Raw genomic sequence first — 18,558 nt, forward strand, 5'->3', positions numbered from 1 at the left:
GACATTCTTCTTACAAACTTTACTAATTTGCCATGGACTAACACAATATATGTATCTGTACACACATACAGACATATGGACACACACACACACACACACACACACACACACACACAATGAATCTGGAAATAAAAGAATATATGGTTTTAAAAATACCCAATCTCCTAATATTTAAATCTGCATTGGAATAGTAAGGGCTAAGGGTATTTTTGTCTTGTAAAGCTCAAAAGTGGAAAGGTATATAAAAATACTGAACAGAAACTTGGCCTATACATCTACCATCTACCTGAAAATGGGCAGAAGGACTGCGTAGAAGATAGACAGATTAACATTCCTTTCTTTTAAAATGTGCACAAGAAATTTCCTAGGAGACATGCTATTATGGACCCAACTCTAAACCTAGCCTACCATTTGCAATGTGTACTCCATTCAACACAAGAAGTCTGGGCCAAAGTTTAGACGAATTTGCAGAAATCCATAGGGAAAAGAGAAAAAAGGAGGCAAAAGGTACGCCTCACTAACCTTGGGTTGGTGACAATGCTACGTACGGGTGCAATCTCTAGGGCTAGAATGCTTGTTTGGAAGCATCAGAAAGACATTCAACCACAACCTGTACTCCAGAATCCCAAAAGCTCATTTACTTTCTAAAACAATCAAGTTTACTAGCTTTAAACTCTAATAGTCTGTGTCCATTCATTCACAAATATTTACTGAGCACTCAAGTGCCAAGGTATCGTACTCATGCTATAAAAACTGACATTTGGTGGGAGAAACTGAAAAGTAAACAGATAATTATAAGACAACATGGTAATCTTGCAATGGGGGTAAATAAAACAAAGTGCTAGAAAGATATAAATTATCAATAAGGAAATATTATTGGAGCTAATAATCAGTTACGACAGAAAAAACTTGTAGCATTTAAAAAATTTTCCAAATTACATGAATTTAAAGTAAACATGATCAGAGTGGGACTGAGAAGATATGTCTTTCTACAAATTCTCTGTGACTAAGAGTGACCTGCTCCCTTTACTGATGTATTTCTGGCTCTAAGCCTCTCCTTGCTAGCTATTTTACATTCCTGTTTTTCATCTTTATTTTTCACTTATCTCTCTGGCTGTTTTTATCTGTAAGATAAATGTTGCCACAGAAAGTCATTCGGGCACTTAATATCTGTGTCAAACCCTTTCCACAACATGTAGTTACTTCATTTTATAAAGATTTAGAGCAAAGCTCTAAAAATTAGTAAGACACTATTAGATGACCACTGTTAACAGCCATTTACCTATCAAATAAGTATGATTAAGTACATATTAAATATCCATCCCCAAATCACCTCCCAATCACAAAATTTCTGTTGCATTTCATGTCACATACACAGCAGAATTAATCCAAATTTTCACAAAGCTCTTTCACATGTTAGAAGAGTCTGGCTTTTTGCTAATAAATCTGAAATTACAGTAACTAGAAAGCAGTCACGGGTATAGTTTTAAACAAATGCCACTATAACTTCTTTCACATCAACTCCACTGATACTCCCAAATTCATATTTCTATTCTGAATCTCTTGCCTGAATTCCATTATATTGAATGAATTGCCTAGCTGATATCACTGGTTATATGTCTAAAAGGCATTTCAAAGTTAACACGTCCAAAAAAAAGGCTCCTGATTGCTCAGTCTAAACTTGCTACTTTACCACGGTCCCAAACTGAGTCAATAGCAACTCCATACTTCCAATGGCTTGTGCCAAAAATCCCTTGTCATCCTTGAATTCTCTTTTATGCCTCAGATCCAATTCATCAGCAATTCCTTCCCACACAGAGTTTGAAACATATCCAAAATCTGATCTGTTCTCACCCTTTCCTATTACTGTCCTGGTGCCAGCCACCATCATCTCTTTAAGTATGACAATAATTTCTAATGTATTTTCCCTGTTTAAATCTTTGCTCTATCTCCAAAGTCTACTCCACACACAGCAGAGTGAATATTTAAAAAGGTAAGTTAATACTAGCTACCACCTTAAAGAAAAGCCATATGACCATATCAATTGATGTACAAAAAAGCATTTGACAAAACTGAAGACCTACTCATGATAAAAACACTTAACAAAGTACAAATAAAAAGGGAACTTTCTCAACTTGATAAACAGCATCTACAAAAAACCTACAGCTAACATATACTTAATGGTGAAAGACTGAATGCTTTTCCACTAAGATCAGAAACAAGCTTGTCAGCAACCACCACTATTATGAAACAGCATTGCAAGTAGCAGAGCAAGAAAAGGAAATAAAAAGCATACAGACTGGGAAGAAAAAAATGTAAATAACTGTCTCTATGCACAGCCACATCAGAAAACCCAATGAATCTACAAAATAAACCTCCTAAAACTGATAATTTAGCAAAGTCTCAAAATATAAGATTCACTCACAGAAATCAACCAACCATACTGCCACATATTAGACATGAACAATTGGAAATCAGAATTAAACACACAGTATCACTTACAATTGTTCTAAAAAATATATATCTAGGTATAAATCTAACAAAACATGCACGGGATTTTTATGCTAGAAACTAAAAAATGCTGACAAAAGAAATAAAAGAATTAAATAAGAGACATACCATGTTCATGGATTGAAGACTCAACAAAATAAAAATGTCAATTTCCCCAAAACTGACATTTTTATAGATTCTAAATTTTACATGGAAAGGAACTAGAATAGCTAAAGCAATTCTGAAAAAGGAGAATGAAGTTGGAGGAATTTCACTATCTAATTTTAAGACTTACTATATAGCAATAGCAATCAAACAGTGTGGTAGTGGTGAAGGGACAGGCACAAAGATCAATGGAACAGAACAGAGAATCCAGAAACAGATCCTCACAATTACGGCTATCTGATTTTTGACAAAGGTACAAAAGCAATTCAATAAAGGAAGGACAGTCTTTTTTCTTTGGGACCTAAGGTTAGCCAGTGTTCTCAGACTTGACAAGAAAGGCACAATCCATAAAAGAAAAAATGCATAAAATGAACTTCATTAAAGCTAATTTTTTGCTCTGCAAAAGACCCTGTTAAGAGAATATAAAGACATGCCACATACTAGGAGAAAGTATTTGTAAATCACGTATTCAACAAAGGACTTGGATACAGAATTTGTAAAGAACTCTCTAAACTCAACAAGAAAACAAAACAATTCAATTAGAATATGAGCAAAAGACTTGAACACATTTTGCCACAGAGGATATGTAGACAGCAAAGAAGCACATGAAAATATGTTCAACATCATTAGCCATTAGGGATATGCAAATTAATGGTCACTACATGCTATTAGACTGGGTGAAATAAGAAATACAATACTAATACGGGGGAGGATGCAGAGAAACTGTAGGTTTCTCACATATTGCTGGTGGGAATGTAAAATGGTACAGCTACTCTGGAAAAGTCTGGCAGTTTCTTATTTAAACATACATTTATCACGCAACCCAACAACTGCACTTTTGGGAATTTATCCTACAGAGATGAAAACGTATTTTCACATAAAATCCTGTAAAACCTGTTCACAGCAGTTTTATTTTTACAACCCAAAGGTGGAAATTCCAAAGTCAAACTGTGGTATATCCATACAATGGTAAACTCTTTAGCATTAAAAAGGAATAAACTATTGATAAATGCAACAATTTGGAAGGATCTCCAGGGGATTATACTGGGTGAAAAAAAAAAAAAGCCCATCTCCAAAGGTAACATCATGTCTGATTTCATTTATGTAACATTCTTGAAGTGACAATTATAGTGATAGAGAACAGAAGCAGATAAGTGGTTGCCAGGAAGGAAAGGTGAAACTTAAGGGGTAAAACGAGGGAGTCTCTTTATGATGATGAAACAGTTTTATAACCTAATTGTGAAAGTCACATGAATTTATACATATACATAATAATGTTACAGAACCACACACATACAAATGCCAATAAATAAATAATGTTCTAAGAAGTGAGGGGTGAAAATACAAATTAGATTTTATCTTAAAGCCCTTTGGTGACTTCCTACCCCATCCTGAGTAAAATCTAAAGTCCTTATCACAGTCTAAACACCCTACATGAACAGCATACAGTTGGATATCATCTATCCTACTTCCACCCCCCAACCCCCCTCAGCTCCAATTATATTGGTCTTCCTGCTCTTAGAAGATGGCAAGCACATCCCACTTAAAGGCCACTGCAGTTGCTACTGCCTCCATTTTCATTCATGTACCTGCTCAAATGTTATCTAATCAGACAAGCCTTCTCCATCTCCTCCATATAAAGTGAAGTCTTCCTCTTTCTCCCTCCATAGAATCTTAAAATCAACAAACAGAACTCAAATGTCTTCCTCATCTGTTGCAACCCTGGTCTGTTCTGTATTGGTGAACATCACCATCACAACTATGCACCCAGGGCATGTGTGATCTTCACTGCTTTACGTCACATTCAATATTTCCTTCTCAAACACATTACCTATTCTTAATTACCCCATCATCAGTGCCTTAATTTGGGTCCTAATCAATTCTCAAATAGATACTTATATGCCTGCCTCTTCCTCCCAAGCCTGGCTCTTTTCAAAAGTATTTTGTGCACTACAGCCAGAGAATCTTTCTAGAATGTTAATTTAAGAACTTGTCTTCCATCATTTGAAGGATGAAGTTAAATCTCCTTTATGGAGTATACAGGTATCTTGATGCTCTTTTTTCTAATTTTCCACCTCAACTTCCAGCTAACCCACCACTGGTACCCAACGCACTGCAGAACTACTCACAGTTACTGTGTACATGGGGACTTTCCTACCTCCATCTTCCATGCATGGTGTTTCTGTCTAAAAAGACCTATCTGCAGCCTGTAACTCTCTTCCTTGCCTTGTCACCTTTCCTAGATTTCCCTGTCATAACCTTTCATCCCTTACTGAATAGGAGATACTGCCTAATCCTTATCCATAGGAGACACTACCTCCTATAGATTCCTAAAGTATTTTATGTTTAACCCCGTCACAGCATTTGTCACGGTATATCACATGTGTTTGTATATATGTCTCTTAAGGACAAGAACTCTATCTTACATATCTGTCCATCCCTTTGACCTAGCAAAGTACAGGCACACAGCAGGAACTCAAAACTATTGGATAAGTAAGGTAGTTTGAATAATAAAGAATGTAGAGGCTGGGTGCGGTGGCTCATGCCTGTAATCCCAGCACTTTGGTAGGCCGAGGTGGGCCGATCACGAGGTCAGGAGATTGAGACCATCCTGGCTAATACGGTGAAACCCCGTCTCTACTAAACATACAAAAAATTAGCCAGGCGTGGTGGCACGCGCCCACAGTCCCAGCTACTTGGGAGGCTGAGGCAGGAGAATTGCTTGAACCTGGGAGGTGGAGGTTGCAGTGAGCTGAGATTGCACCACTGTACTCCACCCTGGGGGACAGGGCAGACTCCATCTCAAACAAAACAAACAGAATGTAGGGATGAGACACAATAGAAGAATGAGTAAGGCAAGATTTCTTGGGTTAGCCAGCTATTCTGCACAAGCATGTCATACAGGACATATGAAATATGCTCTATGGAGTTTCTGTTCTTTCGATTATGTGATATTCTACAAAAGTTGATATACTGATAGATAGCTTGGTTTGGTTAAGATCACCACTTCAATCTTCTACCTAATTACTTCAACTAGGTAATGAACTAACTTCAATTAGGTAATGAACTAATTACCTTCAACAAGAGCACTTCTTGTTCCACTTGCAAAATTACAGCAATGGCTCTGTCATCCTTTAAATGTATGGCATTGTTCATGAGGGGAAAAATCTCATGAAGAGAACGAGTATGTCTCATGCAGGCCAAACAATTACCTTAGCTAGACAAATCTCAAAGGGCATTCAACATGTGTCAATGCACTTTTACATGCAAAAAAGCAGAATCGCCATATGCGGAAGTGGGAATTTTCTTCTGAAATCCCCATTTCCATGTGCTTATTTTTCCATTTCCTATAAAATCATCCTAAGAGTGGCAAACAGTACTTTAGCCAAGTACAATTCAGGTACATGCTAATCATGGGGTAAACAGTAGTCACTCTCAATGCAAATTATAAAATATCTGTATTTCTAGCAACTTTTATTTGACACGGATCCCTTGGATGCTTCCTTGAGCACATTTTCTCACAATTCTAGTAACTACTTAACTGTGACACCTACATACATCTGCAACATACAGCTGCTTAACTTCTGAAGAGCAGACGCTGTTTATCAGGTCACTAATTGCCTTTTAAAAATTAACCAAGTTGCCAGGCTCAGTGGCATGCCATACATAGTCCTAGCTACTTGGGAAGCTGAAGCAAGAGGATGGCTTGGGCCTAGGAATCGAGACTGGCCTAGGCAACGTAACGAAACCCCCATTTCTAAATAAACAAATAATAAATCAATAAAATTAACCAAGCAACTATGCCATAATTTGTGCTCAACAATTAAATGGAACATTTGATCTGCCTTAAATTTTTAAAAAACAACCATCTTGCCTATATATTATAATGATGACAACCCTAATAGAAACCTATAATCAGGAAATGCTAGTATAAAAGAAAAGCGTAAAAGACAAAATAGTCCATAGGAGAACAAGAATGTGGAAGCAAATATCTATATAATAGGCTTTATACCACAGATCTGAATATTAATATTTAAAGGGCAGTTTCTCCCACTTACATTTTTATGCAATTATTAGCTTTGCTGAACACAAGATAAACTATTGCAAACTACAAAAAAGCAAAATTAATTTGCTGACCTAATTATTACTGATATTAAGTGACCTATTCAAAAGGATTTGAAAATGTTAGGTTTTCTAAATAATGGCATTTGATCAAAACAAAAATCAAATTTCTGTGCATAATACTTCACTCTACATGTTGACTTTTCCAACAGCAAAAGCTAAAAACCGCTTTAAAAAACAAGGCTGAGGATAGGTGGATCACCTGAGGTCAGGAGTTCGAGACCAGCCTGGCCAACATGGTGAAACCCCATCTTTACTAAAAATACAAAAATTAGCCAGGCAGGGTGGTGGGTGCCTGTAATCCCAGCTATTCAGGAGGCTGAGGCAGGAGAACTGCTTGAACCCAGGAGGTGGAGGTTGCAGTGAGCTGAGATTGCGCCACTACACTCTAGCCTGGACAACAGAGCAAGACCCCGTCTCAAAACAACAACAACAACAACAACAACAACAACAACAACAAAAACACAGGGCTGAAAAGGCCAACATGTACCTTATAATTCCTTCTGCCATGATAACATGTCATTTATCCAATGATTAATGTTTCAATCTCCTATTTGTGCTTCTGGTTTTATTTTACAGATTGCACAAAAACTGCACACGTGTAAGATTAAAGCATATTTATTACCTCTAGGCTAAGAGATCTCATGTATATACACTACAGAATGTTCTAAGCCTATGAACTTAATAAAATGCAATGAGTTTTTTAAACTGTCTTTTTTTTTTTTTTGAGATGGGGTCTTGCTTTGTCACCCAGGCTAAAAATTTTTGTCTTAATCTACCGAGTAAACCAGTGTAACTATTGTAGAATATTTTGCTGTAATAATTAGTATTGAATGCTATTTGTATAACTAATATTTTAACATAATAATACCATTTGTTTACTCTTCCTGGTACTATAGCAATACAGATAACTTATTAACGAAATACAAAACCATTGCTATAGCTTCTGTGAAAACAGGCTGGGTGTGGTAGCTCACACCTATAATCCCAACACTTAGGTGGGAGGCCAAGGCAAGATGATTGCTTGAACCTAGGAGCTCAATACCAGCCTAAGCAAAATAGGAAGAACCCTTCTCTACGAAAAATAAAAAGTAAGCTGAGCGTTGTGGTGCGCATCTGTAATCCCAGCTTCCAAGTATGGAAGGCTGAGGTGGGAGGATCGCTTGAGCCTGGGAGGTCAAGGCTTCAGTGAGCTGTGGTTGTGCCACCGCATTCCAGCCTGTTCAACACAGCGAGACACTGTCTTAAAACATAAACATAATAGAAAAGTACAAAGATCATTTTACACAGATAAAGTGGCACAAGTTTTGTAGTATTATATTAAACCTCATATTTAAGGTGTTTTCAAAATCTTATCCATGCCAATTTTCTAATGCTTTTCCTACAAAAGAACTATTATTATAGATTTGTGGACTAATTTCAAATTGAAAATGCAGCTTTTCCCACAGGAACAGGCAAGAAAAATACAAAGAATTAATAATCCGTATGTTTATTTTGTAGTTAAAAAAATGATGATGTTTTGTTTGTTTCATCTTGGTCTAAGGAGTTACAGTAAATTAAAAAGTATAGAAATTCTTTTTCATTCTATTTGTTGAGGAAAAATGAAGTGGACAGATACCTTGAAGAAAAAACCTAACAAAGCAAAATTCCAAATGTAAAATTACTTCCCATTATTTAAGCTACATATCCTAATGTAACTAGAACAAGAATTCACCTGTTCTATGTAAGGTAGGTATTACTATATCCATTTTTCTGAAGAAAACTCCTTGGCTCAGAGAGTGTGAATGATGTCTAAAACCACATAGCTACAGTCAGCAACAGAACTCAGATTTGAACTTGGGCTCATCTGATTTTAAAGCCCAGAACTTTTCTTATTATACTTCATTGACTCCCAACATGGTAAAATTAAGATATTTAGTTAAAGAGGTGGGGGCTGAGAAGCTGAAAAATTAACAAAGAGATCAACTCAAAATCAAAAGCAGTATTTTCCTAGCCTGGGCAATAAAGGGAGATCCTGTCTCTACAAAAAATTTTTAGAAATCAGCTGGATGTAGTTACGCACACTTGTAGTCCCAGCTATTCAGGAGGCTGAGGTGGGAGGAAGGCTTGTGCCCAGGAGTTTGAGGTTGCAGTGAGCTATGATTGTCACTGCACTCCAAAAAAAAAAAAAAAAAAAAAAAAGTAATATTTTCCACAGTTTAAAGCCAGGTAAAGTCTCTTCTACCCCTATGGCCCCAGTTCATATCAGAATTACTGCTTTCGTTGATTTCTCTGACTAAACAAAAGTTGCCTAGCCTGAGGACAATGTTCTGCAAGGTCAAGTTGCTGAGTTCAAGTTTTCATCTGCATTGGCAAGTATTTTCTCTCATTGATGAGGAATGGAAAGTCACTGCCCTGAACTGCCACTGGCTCTATACTGATGAGCCAAGCAATATCTCTGGCCTGCTTCACTGGCAAACTGACAGGAAGCAAACTTGTGATGTGGTCAATTTTGCTAACATTAAAAAGGTAAACATTAAGATATTAAAGGTCAAAAATAATTTTCCTTAATATCAATGTGAGAGTAAAACTTTAAGCTAAAATTCAAAATAATATTAATATTATTTAATGATTCAGATGATGGTTAATAAACTGGGGAATAAAAATTTATAGATCAAAAATTACTCTTTCCCATACACTTTAATGGATTATTTTAGACAAGTCTATTATTAACAATCGGCATTCACATATTTCTACCAGAATCTCTGCTAAAATCTCCATTCCTATACTCTTGCTGCTTCTCTCTCTCTCTCTGCAGGACCTTTCCAACCTCTACTTTATTATCTGGCTTCTGTGACTTGTACTAGGAGCACTGGTACTAGGCCGGTTTTTGTTTTTCTTCTTAAGTGAAACAAGAATTCCATTTTCTTTTAACAAGGCAATTAAAATACTACAAATTCTTATACTGCTCTTGTCTCTTGTACTTGTTTGTAGGTAAATCAGACTTCCTTTCTGAAGCTACTCAAACTGACACCTTGCAGGAATTATTTCTGTCCTGTAGTAGACAGTTATTGTTCAAAACAAGCAAAGAAACAAAAAAATTACAAGAGTATAAAATATTCAGTTGTATGTATTTCTATCTCATTTCTAAAGTAGTACTGTGGCACACCAAATACTAAAATGAAATACTTTTCCTCCTATTTGTTCATATTTGAATATAAAGCACACAATACATGCTTTGTGGAGAACTTTTTAAAAATCCAAGAAATATTTTGGATAAATGACTGAAAGCCTCATAACCTGACAGAAGTCTTAAGCTTGGGGAAAGCTAAAATTATTATTCTTTAGGTACAGGATAACTTACAACAGAACAGGAAAGAGTTGACTGGTACTAAGATTTAAGCATTTGAAGAATAGTTACTGTGAAGATGGGAGGTGGGATGCTGGTGGGATGTTTTCACTTTTCAGTGAAAACACCAGTATTTCCTGTATCACAGAAATGTAAGTAAATGACCAAGCTATTTAATCCATAAAACCAGGACAAACCTACACTTTCATTGAAATTATCTTAAAAAGATAAGGTAAACTTGTTCTTTAACAGTTAAGAGCAAATAATTATTCATAAATTTTCTTCTACTTTTAAAAACTGCTATATTACTTTTTCACTTTGATGCCAACAACGTCATAGAAATAGGTTAATGAAGACTAATCTAGCTACAAATAATTGATTTCTTCCTCTCAATTTCTAGAATTTTTTTGAACTTTTGGCTAGATTCAAAAAATAGCATTTAAAAGACTTTGCATAATGATATCTTATTCAGTGCTTAAAATTAAAAGTAGAGATTCCAGTGCAGTCACCTTTCAGACTCAGGAGTTTACTACAAAAAGAGCTGTAATTTACAGAAAAATATCATTAAGAACTATTCGACATTTAACACACAGTATTTCTTGAGCTCTTAACTACAGGCCAACCACTGAAAATAATGTGAAGTAAAGACTGAAAGGAAGACATGTTCTGCCCTTGAGGTGCTGTTTCGTGATCTCCCAGTCTAAAAATGAAAATAAGTATTGCAACTTGCATGGTTATTCCACTTTTCCCTTAAAAATCCCATTCACAATTTGAGTTATTTTATCTTTGCAAAAACTTCTCTTAATAATTTGTATGACAGATTCTTTGAATTAACAAGCAAAATAATGACAAAAAGCAAACATTTACTCTATACTTACTATGTGCCAGGCACTGTACTAAATATTTTAAAAGTATTTACATGAATTGGAATTTTATACACAATTTGTTGTTTCCTTGTTAAAATGCTGAGATCCAGCTCATCAACCTATTCAACAAGATATGACACGATGTTCCTTCACCAGAAAAAGAAAGGTATCGTATCCATTTTACACAGAAGAAAACAAGCTCAGAGAAGCTAACGAATTGTAGCTGGTCCCAAATCTAGTGGCAAAGCTACTAAGTGGCGAAACCAGGATTCAAAACTCCAATTTTCTATCCAGCCATAAAACAGCTTTCTGAAATACTAACAATAGGAAATCGCTGTTGAAACTCTGTGACTTTGAAGTACAAATACAATTGTGTTCTGAAATTTGAAGTGTATTCTTAAAGGAAAAATTTTATGGATGGGATAGGTTTTGCTTTTTGAAATCAAGGATAATACCCATTACACAGTTTTTAAAAAGATCAATAAGCAATGTTCATTCCCTAACTCCCTTTTCTGTTTTATTTTCCTGCACAGTACTGTTTTGTCCCAGGCATATTACACTGTACTCATTTATTAAGTCTTTTACCACTAAATGTAAACTATATGAAAACAGCTATTTTTGTCTGTTCTTCAATACGGCACCTCCAGCATCTGGAAGAGTCCCTAGCATATAATAAGTGCTCAATAAATATTTCTGAAATGAAGAAAAGCTTGGCACACAGTAGGCATTCAACAAATATTAGTTCCTTTCTCTTTATTATGCAGGATATCACTCCCTGGGTACCATATTCTGAACTGGAATACATGATTAGAAATGAAATAAAATTTCTTATTAAAGTTTTACATTACACATGAGTAAGGCAAATCAAAAAGTCACATTCAGCAAAACCTCACTTATGAAGCATAAAGGTAAGGGGGTGTATGTAAATTAAATTTTGAATAAATGCACTTTTAAGTGCCAAAACTTTAATCAATTTTCATAGACATCTTTTATTCATATAAACATACACAATTTTACTTGGTGATAATTCTGACTTGGATGTCCTGAAACATCACTTGTCAGCTGACACTTCTCACTGTGCTCACTCCTTTTCTAAGGAATAGGAAATAAAGTAAACATATTCTGTAAAATGAGTCAATAAAAATCCAAGTGAAAATCCAAGTGAAACGCATAACCTCAATGTAGGAGCTGTGCGATCATTATTCTGGCATCTTTTTCTTTTCCTAGGAGGCTGAATGAACGTAGGTTAAGTACCACTTACTAGTAAACAGGCTGTTTTGAGAGATGGGATACTTAGAAAAAGATAGCACCCTCTTAGCAATCTCTAATTCCTTAGTTTTATCAAGATCAGTCAAGTTTAGTGATTAACTAAAGAAAACATAAAAAGTATAACTCCTAAGAGTACTTACTCAGGTTTTTTAGCTTTCTGAGTAAGGAGCGTCCTTGATTTTTTAGGACCAGAATCATATGAAACAAAATGTTAAAATACTGTTAAGTATTCTGGAAATATGAGCCAGAGGCAAAAACATATGAACATGCATACATTTAAATTCTATATGATTTCAATGTCTCCAAATTCTTATCATTTTAATACAGAGGGTTTTAAATAAGATGACATATATAGAGCGTCAGAACCTATGAAAAGGTTCAGAGACAATCTCCTTCGTAGAGTTCAGCATGATCGTTTTCCTGTGCTTGGCAGCCACCACTACCCACATGTCCACATTCCTAGCTGCCTAAAACTTTTCATCTAATTCTCTGCTAGCATCTTATCCTCTGTCTCTCCTCCTTATTACTGTTTTGCCCAATCTTCACATGTGCCTCTGTTATTACCTCATAATCCTTCTATTCTAGAGAGACCCAATATTAGATCAAATAAAGATGACATAAGTGAAACAAAGGAAAAGTGCTACTAGTGTTCTCTGGGTCATGGGAACCTGGCCAGAGAGAGATATAATGGAATTATAATTTCGATTTTTCAATTACAGTTTAATTTATGAACTTTATATATTGTAAAGATTATCAGGAACTTTTCCCCAAAATATCTACAAGAAGGCAAAAATTCTGAAGTATGATGATAAAAAATAAACTTTTAGTCTTGATCTGTTTATATAACTCAAAAAAATGCTGTTTTAGAAAATACACATTCCTCAAGGACTTTTTTTGCAAGTAACTCATAGAGTAAAACAGCCTACATTATACTTATTTTTCAAAATGCAGTAAGTTCACAGATACACATATGTACATTTCACTCTAAACAGTATTTTGTGAAAAGAAATTTTCCTTACTGGGAAAACTACGGATGTAGAATAAACTTCTATTTCTGCCAAGACACAAATGTAATAAGACATTTACCCAAGTGTAAGCTGTTAATACTGAAGAAGCAATTCTCAATATTGACCTAAGTGGGGATCTGCCCACATAACTGCGGAGTTTAAAAACCTCATTTCATTAGGCATTTGGGAGGCTGAGGTGGGTGGATCACCTGAGGTCAGGAGTTCGAGACCAGCCAGGCCGTCATGGTGAAACCCCATCTCTACTAAAAGTACAAAAATTAGCCGGGCGTGGTGGCGGGCGCCTGTAATCCCAGCTACTGGGGAGGCTGAGGCGGGAGAATCGCTTGAACCCGGGAGGTGGAGGTTGCAATTAGTCAAGATCATACTACTGCACTATAGCCTGGGTGACAGAACGAGACTGTCTCAAAACAAAAAACAAAGGAAACAAAAACAAAATTTAAAAAAAAATCGTTTCCCAGTCTTAGCAATACCCTTAGCTGAAGGCAAGTGCTTTTTTCCACTAGAGGACCAAGCGTAGGTGTGATTTCAATCAAACGGGATTAAGTTAAAATTTATTTTTCAGAAAACATGTATTTGATGAGGTTCTGATCATTTTATCAACTTCTTAATGAGTCACTAAAGCACACGTTCTACTATGAAATAGTTAACTAAAGGGGGTTCAATAGTAGCATTTCATCAGCGTCCTTAAGAGAATACTTTTAAACTCAGGAAAAGTTATTCGATGCACACAAGAGAAGAAATAATGGAGTATATTCAGGGGATAACTTATTCATCTATAATTGACGTATTCAACTTTCAGTTTGATTCTTGAAAGATTTAAAACTTAAGCACCCTCTATTAGAAACTGATTAGACTTATGGGGGAAAAACCCAAACAGAAGTTCTGAATCACTGGAATTTTTGTTCTATTTCCTGTTAACACATTGATAGTACATCATATTCGTTCCATACATGTTTTTTAAAAGCAGCAGAATCCTTAAACTAACTGTACCCTAATTTAGCCTATAGCTCATGTATCTAACAATTCTTCCCATTGTTTCTAATTAAAATGCTCAGCCAAAGCCTACAACAAAAGAAGAGCAAGTCTTCATTAGAAACTGCCATGGTTTCAAAATTTAAAGTGTCAAACCGTCAAAGTTTAAAATCGTGATTTCATTGTTACAAAGAATGTAAAGATATTTTTTAAAAGGTGTCAATACTCTGCTACCGTATGAAGAATGTGGTAAGCAGAAGTGAAAAAACTGAAAGCAAATATTCTACTCCATGCCCACCAAAATTCCCGGCCAAATCTGGAATTGCATAATGATCATATAATCTTTAGAGTATGCTAAAGCGGAAACGAAATTCCTTTTCTAAAATGTGAATCAATCTGACCCCAAAATTAGACACTTTACAAACTTACCTAAAACAGACAAAATGGATGCAAAATTATATTGCCGTACAGTTGCTCTGAATACGATCTTAGCGTTCAAGAACTTTCCAATGAATAAGGGCACTCAACAGCCTGCACTGGGGGCCTGAATTTCGTGAACTACGGAGAAACCTCTGTGAAGCCGCAAATTCCCTCCACTCTCCTGGAAACCCCTCTTATCAGAAACATTTGAAGAATTTATCCACAACAATTAAGCTGACTTGAAGAATGGAAACCTAACATCTCAAATATACTATATATGGAATGAAACATGGCCAAACACATAAATACAAACTCACACAGTCTCTGACACTTTGGTGTACAACTCTGCCTGAACATCTCACAGCATCAGCAACAGATCCACCTGTCACCTGTTCAGCACCGCCAAGAGACCCTTGCAGCCTCCCTGACTCAACCACAATCGCAGGGTTTGAGGTTGATGGGACCGAAAACTAGAAACATCCAGTGAGATCTAAGGGGCCACATATTCATAGCAGGGCTTGCCCCCCACTTCAAAGACGGCTGCAGAAAACCAAGATCGGCAAGGGAACGATGTTCTCCCCCACGCCCGACCCCCCACATAACTGCCCCGTGTCTCTCCCCAAAACCCCCGCCCTTAAGTCATCTTTAACTAGACCTCGGCTCCCCAAAAGGAGATTTTTCCTCCCCCGCCCCCACCTCACACATGCCTGGGGGCAGGTCGGGGGCGCCGACGCAGGGAGGGGCCCTCCCGAGCCCCTTGCGCCCTCCCCCACCCGGGGCTCTCCCAGGCGCTTGATTCCAATGAAGCTCCCCCTCCCCCCCGCACGGACGCCCCGGAGCCCAGGCCCGGCCCGATGCTCCCCACCCCCCCACCGGACCGGGGGACTCGGGGGGCCTCCCTCTCCGCCTCGCCACTGGGGGAAGGAAAGAGGCGGAGGGAGGAAGAGTGCAAGTTAGAAGCGGACGCCCCGCACGGGCCTCGCGAGGCGGCAGAGCCCCTTCCAGACGGAGGGGGGTGCGGGGCGATGAGGGGAGAGCCCGGTTGGGGATCCCGCCGAGGCCCGGCAGCGCTGTCGGCTTACCCTTTGCCGCCGCCGCTTCCCCCTCCTCCTCCTCGGCCGCCGCCGCCGCCTCTCCCACTAGGGCAGCCGTCTCCACCGTCGCCGCCGCCGCCTCCGCCACCACGGCCGCCGCCAGCGCCGCCGCCGCCTCCGGTTCCACCCGGCAGGGGGGACACCTCAGCCCTCCCTCCCTCCCCGCTCAGCCCCCTCCGCTCGCCCGCCGCCGCCAACTCCCTCCGGCCGCCGCCGCCGCCGCCACCACTCCTGGCTGAGGGGGAGGGGAGGGGGTCGGGCTGGGTCGCCCCGCCGGCGGCTGCAGCAGATCAAAAACGACGGCTGGGCGGCGTCGCCGCTCCCCGATCCTCGGCTCCGGATCGCTCGGCCTCCCCACCTCCCTCTGCCCCCACCCCCCTTGCGCTCGCCTGCCCTCCCCCCACCCCCCCAGCTCTCGCTCGCTCTAGCCGCGGCTCCGCCAGCCCAGTCCGAATCAAAATACTGTCACACAATATGGCGGCGCAGCGGCCGGCAAACACCGCGAGATCTGCAGCCGCGGCTGAGGCGGCGGCTGTGACGAGGCCTCCCCTAGCCGAACGGCGGGGGAGCAGCCGGCGGCGGCGGTGGCGGCCCGGGGATGCTCTTCCTCCGCCCTGTACCCCTCCCCCGACACTCGCACTCTCTACGCCCGTCTGGCAAGGGCTGGAGGGAGGACGCGGGCCGCCGCTGGGGCCGTGCGAGGGGGGCGCCGGTGCGGGCAGCCCGGGGAGGGCTGGGAACCCCTTTCTCGGCCTGGGCCCCCCATCCTTGGGGGTAGGGTGCGGGTTCCACCTCCCGCCACGGGGGCCGCTAGCAGTTTGGGCTGAGGGAAGAAAGGAACTGAGCTCGCGTCCCAGCTGCACCTCGCGGAGGGGCTGGCCGGGTCCGGAAGCGGGTGGCGGGACTTGCGGGGCTGCCGGCGGCGCCGCGCGGGTGGGGTCCGGGGGCCCGGCTGGACCCCGGGGCGCTGCGGCGGCCGAGAGGAGCAGGTGGGCCCGCGGCGGAGGCGGAGGCGGAGGCGGGCGCCGGGTCGCTGCGGGCCGGGACACACCCCCTTGGAGCCCGACCGCACCGAGGCCGCTGGCTAACGGGAGGGACCCGTGCGGAATCGTCCCTGGAGTGTGCGGGAGACGTCTTGGGAGCCTCACAACTGGCAACTTCGAGACTTGAAAAAAGTGTCGGCTTCTGACTTTTCTTGAGCAGTTGAGGGGGAGAAAAGAAATCTAAATGCTGCGAGGGTTTCGTTGTTTAGATTTTATTTTAATTGCACGTTCCTAGAAGTCCTAGAAGCAGAGCCAAAGACTAGCTTTGCGGGGAGAGGGGGGGCTTTCAAGTTTCTATCTCCTTAAATAAATATTTGTTTAGTGTCCCCCTAGGGAAAAAAAAAAGCGTGTTTAACACTCCGACGTTTCTCACAATGTAAAATATTTATTTAAAAATTCTAACGCTTCCATGGTGTCCAAAACACTAGGGCATTTTTCTGTCCCTGTCCAAAATGTCCATATCCCTGCCAGTTTCTTCCTTGAAACAATTCTTACTCCCGAGAAAAATCCTAAAGGACCATTTTTATACTTTTATTTCCAGTGTGAGCACTGTAGCTACAGTGAGAATTTTTTTAAAGCATCTTTTAAATAGTAGAGCCTTCCTCACAGTTAAAGTTCTTTCTCCCCAGTTCCTTTTTCCTCATTCATCCTTTAAAAATACCTGAAGTCTGGGCTATAGCACCAATTCAAATACTTTGCCACTTCAAAAGCTGAAAGAACTTAGGATTTACAATATCGGAATTTAATTATTCTCCATTGGTGATATCATTAAGAGAAGCAAAAGTAAAATTAGGATTTACAAAATTGGAAAGATTCTAGTTTTACTGGCGAGAAGAAATCATTAATACTTTATAGCAGTTCTCTGAGGAATTATTTCCATACTCAATGATAAAATAATTGATTAAATAATTTTAGATTAACTGAATCCATTAAGTAAATTTCACTTGTCTTTGAAACCATTAGAAAGTACAGAGCCAACAATTGCTTTTGAAATGGTAGGATAATGTATTTTACGCAAATTTTTAAAAAATTTTATGGAATGTACATGTACGTATTTTAATAGAAATATAATGCTTTATAGATTATAGGTGTGAGTAGGTCAAGTCTAAAAACCAGTGGGGGGCAAAGAAGGTATGTATAACAAATACATCCTTGCACCAGCAGTGATCTATCTAGTCATGAGGAAGCATCAGACAAACCCAAGTAGAGGAAAATAAAATATAAAATAACTAGCCTGTATTTTAAATCATGACCAATGTCATAAAAGACAAAGACTGCAGACTAGAAGAAACTAAAGACATGGTAACGAAATGCAACATGTGACCCTGAACTGGATCCTTTACTGGAGGAGAAAAATGTTATATAGGACATTATTGGGATAATTGGTGAAATTGGAATATGGGCTGTAGATTAAAGAATTGTATCAATGTTAAATTTCCTGAACATCTTTGCATGAGAATATCCTTGTTTATAAGCAAACACACTGATATATTAAGGGGTAAAATAACATGATATATATGATTTTCTCCCAAATGGTTCAGAAAAAAATAAGGTACATACATATACACACATACACACATCTCTGTTATACACATATACAGAAAGAAGAGATTGATACAATTTAAACCTTGTTGGTGAATCTGGGTTATTTTTAAAATAAAAAATTGGTGAATCCGGATGTATTTGTACCGTTCTTGCAATTTTTGATAAGCGTGAAATTATCGCTAAGTAAATAGTTTTTAAAGCCCAAGAGCTTTAAAC

At 39.2% G+C, this 18,558-nt stretch overlaps 1 protein-coding gene across 1 annotated transcript in view; it reads right to left on the reverse strand.

Moving 5' to 3' along the window:
* LOC116463159 (TGF-beta-activated kinase 1 and MAP3K7-binding protein 2) overlaps positions 1–15,825 on the reverse strand; it is a 93,572-nt gene extending 77,747 nt beyond the window's left edge. The window contains exon 1 of the mRNA XM_058434483.1: positions 15,743–15,825. The gene's annotated coding sequence lies outside the window, so the exon portion shown is untranslated. The remainder of the gene's footprint in view (positions 1–15,742) is intronic.
* Between the last annotated feature and the right edge of the window lie 2,733 nt (positions 15,826–18,558).

The sequence above is a fragment of the Hylobates moloch genome, unplaced genomic scaffold (genome assembly GCF_009828535.3).
Source record: "Hylobates moloch isolate HMO894 unplaced genomic scaffold, HMol_V3 SCAFFOLD_28, whole genome shotgun sequence".
NCBI classification, from domain to species: Eukaryota; Metazoa; Chordata; class Mammalia; order Primates; family Hylobatidae; genus Hylobates; species Hylobates moloch.